The sequence below is a fragment of the Gambusia affinis genome, linkage group LG18, assembly GCF_019740435.1.
Source record: "Gambusia affinis linkage group LG18, SWU_Gaff_1.0, whole genome shotgun sequence".
Classification (NCBI taxonomy): Eukaryota; Metazoa; Chordata; class Actinopteri; order Cyprinodontiformes; family Poeciliidae; genus Gambusia; species Gambusia affinis.
This window is the reverse complement of record NC_057885.1, coordinates 19,911,627-19,923,627: the sequence shown is the minus strand read 5'-3', so window position 1 is coordinate 19,923,627 and position 12,001 is coordinate 19,911,627. Positions and strand designations below refer to the sequence as shown.

The window sequence follows — 12,001 nt, the reverse complement described above, 5'->3', positions numbered from 1 at the left end:
CCTTTAAAGAAAGTGAAGTGGAAGGGTGACTTTGCAGCTCGCCACTGTTTGAAGGAGAAGCGGCGTTGAAGGGAGGCTCCACAGGCCCCTGTGGGAGCCTCATTGAGTCAGCAGTGGAAGCCTGAATAATTAGGCTAGCTCTGGGTCTCTGTCATCATTACACTGCTACGCGTATTTAATATTCAATGAGACTTTATTTTTTATTTATTTTGTACAAGAGTGGGCGAAAGGGCAACTTTGCTGGAGGACGAGCCACGTGCCAACAAAGATATGCTAACATGCGCTCATGTGAGAGCTCAGAGGGCTGTGAATGCAGTCTTACTTGCACGTCCGCTCCAGGCGCAATGTTGCGTGGCTCACGCTGCTGTACAGAAGCTACAGATGACGAGTTTGACCCCAGAGGTCAACGAAGTCACTCCGGTAGACCTTGGTGGGAAGTGAAGCTAGACTTTCAAGTCGAGTCTTATATAGCAACTAAAATGTCTCCATGTACGTACAAAACATCTGGAAGTAAGGATTTATTAGACATTTTACGGGCATTTAAAAAAAAAAGTATACTAACAAGTTTTTAAATACATCAAATAAATAATCTTTTCCATCTCTAATGGGGCATGCAGCTCTGGAAAACATTAAGAGACCACTTAAATTAATCACTTTCTCTGATTTTACTCTGTTTATATTTGAGTAAAATTAGCATTGTTTTTAATTTTATGAACTACTGACAACATGTCTCCAAAATTCCAAGCAAACATTTTTTATTAATTAGCAGAAAATGAGAAATGGTCAAAATAAAAAAAAAAAGACTCAGTGCTTTCAGACCTCTAATAATGCAAATAAAACAAGTGTATATTCATTTAGAAACAATAATACTAATGTTTTAACTCAGGAAGAGTTCAGAAATCAATATTTGGTGGAAAAACCCTCAGGTTTTCAACAGGGTTCAGTGCAGTGGGCTCTTATTTTTTCTAGATCTGTATTTCTGCAGTTCAACAACAAAAATTATATATATATATATAGATATATATATATATATATATATATATATATATATATATATATATATATATATATTCTCCCTTTACCAGGTTAGGATAAGTTTATGGTTTATGGTTTAAGTTTATGTTCATTATATTTTTACACAAAATAATTCTTAGTTAATGAGATTTCAATCTCATCACTTCTGCCCATTTTGAGCTGTTTTAGGGCGTCTTGTCACTTTAAATTCAAAAACTGCTGCTGGCCACGCCCCCAACTCAACGTTTACACTCTCAAACAGGCGTGTAATTATACAACCGTAGATCTTTGAAAAGCACTAGTAGAGCCTCCTTCACAGCCAGCAAGAATTGTAAGTCAACAAAAAAATGCCTGTCTTTTCCAGCAGCCATTGTACAGCGGTAAAACCAGGTGACCAAACATGCTGGAGCTCAGTGTGCGTTGTGAGGTAGCGTTGATTGTGTCTTAATAATCAGGAGGTTTTTAATTTCCTAAACACCAAAAAAACACACACAAAAAAAAACCACATTAACTTAATTCCTAAAGGCATTTATGAACCTGAAGAAAAGTTTATTGAAAAAGTCTGACATGGAGTTCTGCTAATATACCAGAGGGTATTATATTAAAAATCTATGTAAAGGCGGTGGGCTTCATTAATCAACATGAAGTGTAATTAAAAACGAAAAGGGACAAGCTTGATTAAAGTTATGAGTTACTGGCAGAGCTGTTGTATTGGGCTGTGGTTTCTGCTTAATGAAGTGATCAAATATCAGTTTTGCTCAAATGTAACCAATAAAAAGCCACAACTTTTGTAGAAGAAAAAAGCTGTAAGTCTTTTTCTTATGCCCAGGTTCTGTTTGTTTACAACCTGCCTTTTTATTTTTAGGTTCCCATAGTGACTGCAAAACCGGAGAAAACAAATCTGGAGGTCAACTCATTCAAGAATATCTGGAGAAGCCGGCACGCAAAACAACTTTAAAGGTTAGACCTTCCTCTTTGCTTATGTCCTACCTTTTATCTAACAGTAAAAGCCAGCGGCGGTTATCGCATGCTAATATATTCCCAGTGGGTTCCTGCATGCATTATGGGCCAGGATCCAGGGTGTTTGCAAACCTCGGACATGTTGGCATGTTGTTGTGCAGAGAAGAGAAATTTCTCACCATTTTTCCATCAATCCTCTTAGCAGAAACATACCTGCTGCTGGTGGCTGATGTATTGCTACCGTGCATTGTGCAGTGGAGCTCCATTTGTCTCAATCACACAATTCTTCTGTTATCATTCCAGCTCAGTTACTTCTGGGAATGTCCCCCACGCATAACATATGAGTAATACTGCGCATATCCATTACACAAATAAAATGTGAGGCCAGGTTCCTGTCTTTACAAATGGCATTTTGGGAGCAATTAAAGAGACTAGCTATGCATTTAGCTGAAGAATAATCCCAAATATCAATATTGGCATTGGGACTAATGGGCAGTGGACATTTATAAATAAATGTTGCACTGTACTAATTGGGCAGATGTTGTTTTAAAACCTTTCTGCTGTTCAGGACTTCAGCAGAAAGGTGGTGTTTTGTGCGCTGGATTCTAACGACTGACTGACAGTCAGTCTTTACCATTAAGATCCAATTGTTATTAGGACATTAGGCTTTCCAAAGGAGATTTGACCTTTCTAGAAGACATTGCAACAATATGAACAATGCAGGTTTTTGGGAGTCTTCTGGTCCTTAGACAATATACTGAAATGTTGAACAAAAAGCTTTGGGTTTCTGGAAAATAACCATGAAATTTAAGACAAAATGGAGTCAAAAGCCATTAGACAAAAAAAAAACAAATTGAATGATAATGTCTGAGATCACTTTAAAAACAGCTAAAAGTTGTGTTTAGGCTATTTCTGTCTGTCTTTTAATGATCCAGATGAAAAACAGCCACTCTAACGGGCCTACTGAAAGCCAGACTTTAATAAACATTCCTGAATAAATGCAAACGCAAAGATTAACATCTTAAAACCTAAGATTAACATCTTAAAACCTAAGATATGCCTTAGGTTGTATTAGCAGAATAAGATAAACAATGAATTTTTCTTGAATGAGGTCAAATTAAAACATCTAGACCTTCCTTATTTCAAACTTCGCCTGTCATTTAATGATTTTATCAGAAATAGTAGTTGATAGAAAGTCTGTTGGACATGAGTGGATGCATTCAAGGACCATTTCGGAAACATTTTTTGATCAACCATGCTAACAAGGCTATAAATTTTTTTTAAAAATACATAAAAATATATGTTACACCATAGCCTCCTGACAGTAACTACTTTAAATAACTCTAAAATTTATTAAAAGGAAGAAAAGAAAGTCCATTTAGCTGCTGGATGAGGCTATGAGTGGGATGCTAATTTTAGCAATGATTAGTTGACCTAATATTGTAGCATCTAGCGGTGACAAGCTACATAAAATCTACTAAATCACTCTTACAGTCTGAAAATAGTTTGTCACAGAAACTATTTCGACTCCTACTGAAACTGAATTTTGTTTGGTGCAGCATGAAGCTAACATCTAGCAGCTAATAAGCTACTGGCTAATGCATTCCCTTTAGCTGCTACTAGCATAAATATGCTAACAGCCTCATATAATAAATAAATAAACTAAACAATCAACGAAAAGATAATAGTTGTGCTAAATGACTAGGCTAAGTGCGATTAGCAGTAAACAGTGGCGGTTTACCGTGGGGGTCACAGTGGGGTCAGTGTTTGTTTCTCAGGGTACAGAACAAACGAATGAAACAAACAAAAAACATTTCAGCATTTGATATTTTAAGTGAGTCATTTGTGTCTCCAGAGCTGCAGATTGCTGGGCATTAGCTTTGTGATGCCAACGGTTAGCATGTATGAGCTGTTAGTGCCAGTTCACAGCTTTTCATTTCATCTTGTAATGCAAGCAGATGAAAACCAGAAACATTGAGTGATGTAGTTCTCTGTGGCTGTTTCAGCTCAGCGTTTGGGTAAAAAAAGCTCGTAAACATTTTATGCTGTGCTTGAAAATTGCTCCCATTGCGGGTTCTTTCTTTTAAATTAGCCAGAATCCTGCCTTTCCTCTTCTCGCTCAACAATCCTAAATTGAGTGGACGGCAGCTCATTGCACGCCCCTTTAAGGCCTGAAGCGTGAGCAAAGGGGAGAGAGAAAACTGAGAGAGATTACATGCTAATGTTCCACTGCAGATCCAGAAACTGTCAAAAGTCGGGTCTCAGGCCAATAAACATCTGTCTTTATTGATCTCATCTTTTATGTTTTTTATTTGGAAATTCTGTCTATCAATGTAAGTTTCATACTACTTAATTATCTGTAAATCATAATTAAAAAGGATTTTATATGGAGTGGTCTGCTGGCTTATTGGCAGCCCTGGTAAAAATCCTTAAAAAGGCGTAAAATATATGGATCTATGACTGCAGCAGCATAATCCTAGACTGAAAATAATAAATCCATGAAATCCTGTTGAAAACATTTACTGGCGTACATAATTGTTCCTTCTTATTTCTGTGGAATAACAATAAGAGGAAGGTGGATTTTGCAACCATTTCTGATGATTTGATCTGGATTAATATCCTACTAAAAGACCCAGAGTTAAACAGCATTTGTATCTAAAATATCCCGATATTTCAAAGAGTTTCTGATGCTGGCCACTCTTGCCAAAGTTCAAAGTGAAATGGAAAGTATTTAAAAACTGGCCCGCAGCATCACAGATCATCATAAAGCTTCAATGAAATCTCTTTCGCATAAATAATTGATTTTTTTTAACTAAGGAAGGGACTTTTAACCACTGAATAAGTTATATTTTCCCACATTTTGTTTATGTTATTGTGATTAAATGTGTTTATTTTAGATTTTTGCTTGCTAACAATGTGGCACAGCCAACATGCTTTGTTTTTTTTACAACTGAACTAAAAACAGATCAACAGAACCAGCCACTTTGAGCAAAAACATTCGTATGTCTTCGCGTTTTCTTAAATGTAGGTGAAACAAATGTAGACGGCCATGTTAGAGCAGATCACATAAGCGTTGTCTAGAAGAAATATGTACAATTTGTGCCTCAGAAGTCTTTATTGAATAATTGATTACTGATCATTAATGTGACACTAATTAAAAGCAGCGGTCTCATTTATCTGCTGGAGCCACGGCGGATGGCTTCCGTGACTGCAGCCACTTTAAGGTGGAAAATCAACGTTGAGGTCTGTGTGTGTGTGTCGGTGTGTGTGTGTGTGTCTGGTTGTAGTGCAGAGATTGTGGTTTGGCTTTTTGTGAATCAACAACAAGGAAACAGAAAAACGTTTAGAGGGAGAAAAATGGAAAAAGTGAATTGTAAATCGATCAATTGTTTATATCCCTTCCAGGAACAAACATTTAATCGACTTTACACTTAATGGTTTATCCATCCATCCATCCATCCATCTTCTTCCGCTTATCCAGGGTCGGGTCGCGGGGGTAGCAGCTACAGAAGGGAGGCCCAGACTTCCCTCTCTCCAGCCACTTCCACCAGCTCCTCCGGAGGAATCCCAAGGCGTTCCCAGGCCAGCTGAGAGACATAGTCCCTCCAGCGTGTCCTGGGTCTTCCCCGGGGCCTCCTCCCGGTGGGACGTGCCCGGAACACCTCACCAGGGAGGCGTCCAGGAGGCATCCTGACCAGATGCCCGAGCCACCTCAACTGGCCCCTCTCGACGTGAAGGAGCAGCGGCTCTACTCTGAGTCCCTCCCAGATGACTGAGCTTCTCACCCTATCTCTAAGGGAGAGCCCAGCCACCCTACAGAGAAAACCCATTTCGGCCGCTTGTATCCGCGATCTCGTTCTTTCGGTCATGACCCAAAGCTCATGACCATAGATGAGGGTGGGAACGTAGATCGACCGGTAAATCGAGAGCTTTGCTTTTTGGCTCAGCTCTCTCTTCACCACAACGGACCGGTACAGCGCCCACTTGACGGCAGACGCTGCACCAATCCGCCTGTCGATCTCCCGCTCCCTTCTTCCCCCATTCGTGAACAAGATCCCGAGATGGTTTATTAGATTGCAATTAATTCCAATTTATTAACTAATAATGGCCACTGAGACTTTCTTCTGTGGTGCGTTCACACCGGACGCGTTTCGTGCGTCAGAAATGCGCTTCTAGTTGGATGTGTGTGCATTTCGACACGTCAGAAAATCTCTACAGGCGAGCGTTGACAGGAGCTGGTCTGTTTGTACAATGGCGGATAAAATGGAGAAAATGGCACCAAAATATTATGTACTGAAAGCTTCTGCAATCATAACGGAGGCTCACGTGTCTTCCCTGAACATTTTGTGTTCAGTTTCTTTTCAATGGTGACAGTTGATAACGACACGGCGGGCGTTGGAGCCTCTTGGCTTTTTTTCCTCTCCCGGTTACTTTGATCAATAGCGAATTAAATATTGGGATTATCTAGGTTTCATTTACTGAATTCAACAGAATGTGGCCATTGGGCGCCAGCTTGAATATACTAGATAATTCTCAGGTTTTGTGAGTTTCACAAGCTAGCTGGGCGCTGGCGAGGATCGCTATTAGCGCTGTTTTTGTCTCACCAGAGCCCAGTTTGATGACCTTTAATCCACATTAGTGCCTGCATCTCCTGGCAGGACACCAACTACAGATTACTATGTCATAGAGCAGAGTCTCTCTGATTGGTTGGCGCTCTGCATCAAGCGGCGAAAGTTCAGATTTTTCAACTCCAGCATCAAACACTCGAAACGCTTCAATCTCGCAGCAAAATGAGCCACGACGTGCGTCCACGTAGACTACGAATGTAAACCAGGACGCTCAAATCGCGTTTGGTGTGAATGTAGAATTCGTGTTGTAGTTTGGCTGGCATCCAGAAGAGGGCGCCACTGGTCATCCTGAGAGGAACCAGTTAATACAGAATCCCTGGTAATAATAAAAACCTCTTAAAGGTTTGGAAATAATAATAATAAACGCCCTAATTCTATCATGCTTTCTTCCTTTTACCATCTTAATTAGCAATAAACACTATAAAAGCAGCAATAAAATAAAGATGTTTGACTTTACTATTTTTATTTAATATTAAATATCTTTGCATTTTCCTTCTCTTTATTTATTTATTTAACCTTTAATTAACCAGGAAGTCCTTTAAGATTACTGTCCATGTGCAAAACCCTGCCGTGCATCTGAAGCCTCAACACTTCAGCTCTTCATTTTATTTCCTCCCTTTTGTTTCTTTCAGCACATTTTCATTCAGTCCTAAAGTAGTTAACGATGAGAGACGCTGTGCTGCCCCTGAAGGCTGCGCCTCCCCCCGCAGGGCCCGGTTCTCCAGAACCGTGACGGCTGTTATTTCAGACGTCTCCCCCGTTCGCTGCGGGGCGCCATGTTTACGCTGCCCGTTGCATTAAAAGCAAGCGGAGGAATCACGCAGCAGCCGATGGAGTGATAAAAACGGGCAGGAATCGGTTTGAGCGGACATGTCGGCGAGCGTTTTTCACTCCTTATGTGAGAAGTGCTGAGTGTTTTATGGATCTTTAATCCACATGCTGTGTTCTGGCTCACTGAGAACGTGAAATAAAAACCACTGGTTCCTGAAAGGCTTTTCTTTTTCCCCCCCTAAATGTTAAAATTGTTTGTAAGTGAAGGGAAATGGCAGCTCCTGGATTACTTAAAGGTAAAGGAAGTCATTTGAGTTTCAGTAAAGTGAAGAACAAACAGACTAAAAACAATTTCTATCCAAGAGATGTTTGTTGCCCTAAAACCTGATCACCTTTTATTTATCGATTGATATATTTATTTACTTTTTCTTGATATCCCAGTGGTTTTGAAGAGTCTTGTCATAAATGATGCAGTTAATTTATATTTGATTATGTATGATCTTATTTAAATCCTATTTTGTACGTATTCTTACTGCGTATTTTAATATTGTTTCTATTTTTAGGTTAGACTATGTAATGTGACATTGAGTGTCAAGAAAGGCAATTACAAATAAAATTTATTTTTATTATATTTATTCAAATTTAGTTTTCATTGCTTACGCCTGATGTTTAAGATGCTGTTAATCCCTGTTGGTGGAATTTCTGTGAATCTAATTCCAAATTATTAGTGGAAAATCCACCTTTTTTTCATGCAGCATATTAAAATATTCAAAAGTAAGTCCAGTTTGGGAAATTTAAATACTTTGACACAATGCTACATGGAAGTTTGTTGATGTGGTGTGTTAGTGAAAGTGAAAGGATAAGCAATCGTTTCTTTACATCAACCCAGAAAATAATAAGTTAATTTCTTAACAAGTTAAACGTTTTGCAACATGAATAGTTTAATAAGTGGAAAACATTCATGATAACCTTTGCAGTTCAGTATTCACAGATTTTTCTCTGAACTCCAGATTATTCATGGAAAATTTGCGTATTCTTTGGAAAGCAGAAAGAAATATTGCTTTGGAAACTGAGATACATTTTGCCTAATTCTTCTTTACATATTATTGGCTGATGCTTGCAAACCAGCCAATCCAGGAGCGCCATTTATTTTCCTTGGTGGTGATTGGCTGAACCACCAGAGCAGAAATAAGGAAGGCTGTAGATGTTAGCCTCTTCTGTAGCGCTAAGACGGTTTCCACTGCATATTATAAAATATTTGGTGTTTTCACTATTAAAATATGAAGTTGTAAACATTTTTTGAGGAGATCTGAATAATGGGAGTCCTCTTTACACATCAGGTAAATAATTTTTTAAGCAAACATGCTTGGAGTTTCTGCTTTGGTTCTCAAACTGCGATAGCTTAATAACAGTGACGATGGGTGGCAATGCTTTGGATATTTTTTTTAAACTTGTTTGTAAGCAAGTAAAAATTGAAATAGTTTCCCTGTTAAGCCAGCTGTGTGGCAGTGCGCATCAACAGGTGGGGCAGGGGTAGTTCTGTTTGTTCTTCTATACAGCTAGAGAAAACAGTTTTTAAAAAGAGAATAGTAGTAAGATTGACCACTAAATGATGAACTGTTGGTGTTTAAAACTTAATTGTTCCCCATGTAAACACAGATAAATCAAAATCACATTAAAAAAACATTACAGAGGAAGAGTTTCTGTATTTTCTCATCAAAAACACAGTTTTTATGAAGAAGGCTGAGCAGAAGCCGATAACATTTGTATTAATTTTAATAATTACGTTTTCTCTCCAGCCCCCATTTTAAATTCGCCAAGTTAACCACCTGGTAAGTTGAAAATGGAGTCCAATTTCCAATTTATTTTCAGCTCGATTTGACTCTCCACATGTTCCTGCGATGAGGAGATCAGCGTTGACAGGCTGGAAATTTATAGAGCTGTAGTTAGTTATTTTTATTTCAGGGTTTCTAGATCTGAATAAGAATGGAAAACGATAACAGAGTTCAACCTTTATGCTTTGCAAAATAATTGTCTAAATATTTATAAAGTCCGTTCATTAACTGATATCTAATCAATTTGATCATCTAATTCTTTATGGTATTTATTGTAGAAAGATAAAAAGGAATGTTTAGCTACATAAAGTTAAAACATACCCCTCATCAAATGGGTTGGTTCAGTACCACAGATACTGAACCAACCTGTGGTACCACTAAAATGGTTCATTTGTCAAATAATGTATATATGTTAAGTCAAAGATAGCTTTTTGTCATTCAATTTAACCCCATATTTCTGCAGCAATTCCCTAAAAAGATCAACAAAAAACAGAGGAAATCTATAGGAGAGACTGAGGGATTGGATTAGTTTTCTATATCAGCAAATTCCTAATCTTAAAGGGCACATTTTATGCAAAATTCACATTCTGAACATTTTTTAGAAACAAAAACGTTCAAAATGCTTCTAAAAACCGAAGTGCTTTTAAAAACAGGGCAAGCGCTTAAATAAAATCTACCTACATATTTTTTGGTGTCTGGAAAATGAGATGTTCAGAAACTTTCTGATGGCAAAGTCACAATTGACGGATTTACACCGTTACCTAGCAACCCCCCCCCAAAAAAATCCAGGTTTTTTTGGCATTAAGTTAATGATTTTTGGCTTCGAAAATCGTCCGAATATGATGTCACAAATTAGCACGCACTACCCAGCAAAGCCAAGCCTGTTACCTAGCAACCCAAGTAGAACTCAAACACGACTGGTCAGCTGGTTTTACCACTGTGTGCTCTGTACAATGGCTGCTGGAAGAGACCAGTGTTTCGTTGCTGACTTACCATCCAGAAACCACTTGCTGCCTTCTTGTTGTTTTTTTTGCAGGAGGCTCCACTTCTGCTTTTCAAAGATGCACAGTTGTATAACTGCTTATCTGTGTGCAGCCATTTTCTTGTGTGATTGTAAACGTTGAGTTGAGGGCGTGGCCAGCAGCTGTTTTTTTTTCGATTTAAACTGACAAGACGCTCTAAAACAGCTCAAAATAGGTCTCATTATCTAAGATTTGATTTTGTACAAAAAATGTTTTGTATAGGCCATCCTAACCTGGTTAGTGAAGCATAATAGATCACCTTTAACTGACCTGCTTGATATTTTCTCGTATTTTTGTTTAAAAATCTCAAAATTTCAGTCTGAACAAAGATGTCATTTAAGTTGATAAATCTTTAGAAAGCGCTCTTCAGCTGTACGAGGCCTGGCTGGTCTTACGCAATTTGTCTGTCAGTCCTGAGAAAACCTCAAATGTGGGTGATTTTTCTCAGCGGGGTTCATAATTAGGAGCAACACTTACAGAAGGTTGCTCAGTCGCTTTCCATTTTCCAAGCATACTTTTGAGCGAAGACAGAAACGCTGCATGAATAATGAAGAGGAGCATGTAATCTGCATTTGTTTCTTATGAGAAAGAGGAGCAGACGCGTTGCCTTGCAGCGGTTATAACAGGTACCACTGTTGTTGATGCTGATGTGGCCTCCGAATGCATTTCTGCTCGGTTATATAATGCATTATGCTGCGTAGTTGGCATGCTGGTATTTATAGAAACACTTTGATGTTAAAAACTGTGTGACACACAGACACAAAAACATCAATCTAGAAGCAAAATAATGACGAAAATAATAATCACTAACTTCTTTGACCACAAGTAAAGCCGATTTTTACTGCCTCCTAACCACTTGTCCTAATCTTTCCCTGTTTGGGTGAGTCAATCTCCCAGCTCTCCTGCATCCATCTTTAAGGGTGCACTCCCTCCCCTCCACTCAGACACATATAGACAGACTACCCACAGTCTGCGTTTCCTTTTGTTCATTTAAATACCTCGGAGCCCAGAGATAAAAACCATTACAGGGCGCAATGTGGTGTGACAGTGTTTCTGATCAGCTGAAAAAAAAAAGAAAGGAGGTGAGGACAGAAGCTTTAGAGGCATTACGTCTCATTTTCTGGAGCTGCTCTGGTAGAGTTTAACCAGCTGATTGCTTTGTTTAGAGCCACAGCCTGAAAATTTAAAGCGTTGCGACGCTCTGCCCACTGCTGAATCGCTATCCATCAGGTAAATTGAACATAAATTTACACGGCTGTTTTCTTTATGGACATAATGGCTATGTACATAAATAATTTGCATTATAAATTTAATGTAGATGACTATGAGTCAAAGAAATTGCACTCTATACTTTTTTTTGTGTTTCCAGCGCAGTCAAAATGGAGGTTATTTTTATTCACAAATAGCAATTTAACATAATTTATAGCCGTTACTGTGCAAGTTTGTCACAGTTGGGGAAGCAAGAAATTAATTTCTGCTTTGCTTGCAAAATCTTTTTACGTCTCTCTGTAGATTGATGCAGGTTTGAATTGTCAGAACTATAAAGTTTCCACTCTTTAGGGTGATAGCCATCAACTTTAATGTGAATTTTGGAAAAATATTTCTAAGTTGGTTGTTTTTGCATAATTGGTAAAAGTAAAATAAAAAGACAGCTAGTCTTTTTAACATGTAGATTTAAAAAAATGTCAAGTAAAAAAAAAATTAATTGGCACTAGGATGAGATGGCCTTTTGGCTGTATTAAAATTTGTTTATTTTGCAAAACTGCAACAG

General features: G+C 38.4%; 1 protein-coding gene across 4 annotated transcripts in view; it reads left to right on the top strand.

Annotated features, from left to right (window-relative positions):
* Positions 1-12,001, top strand: part of nlgn2a (neuroligin 2a) — a 240,973-nt gene that overhangs the window by 50,530 nt on the left and 178,442 nt on the right. For 2 of the 4 annotated variants that reach the window (XM_044097166.1, XM_044097163.1), the window contains exon 2: positions 1,880-1,974. The exons of 1 other annotated variant lie outside the window; for it this stretch is intronic. The gene's annotated coding sequence lies outside the window, so the exon portion shown is untranslated. Of the gene's footprint in view, positions 1-1,879; positions 1,975-7,234; positions 7,501-12,001 lie in introns of all 4 variants that reach the window. One more of the 4 variants, XM_044097164.1, reaches the window with a different exon arrangement.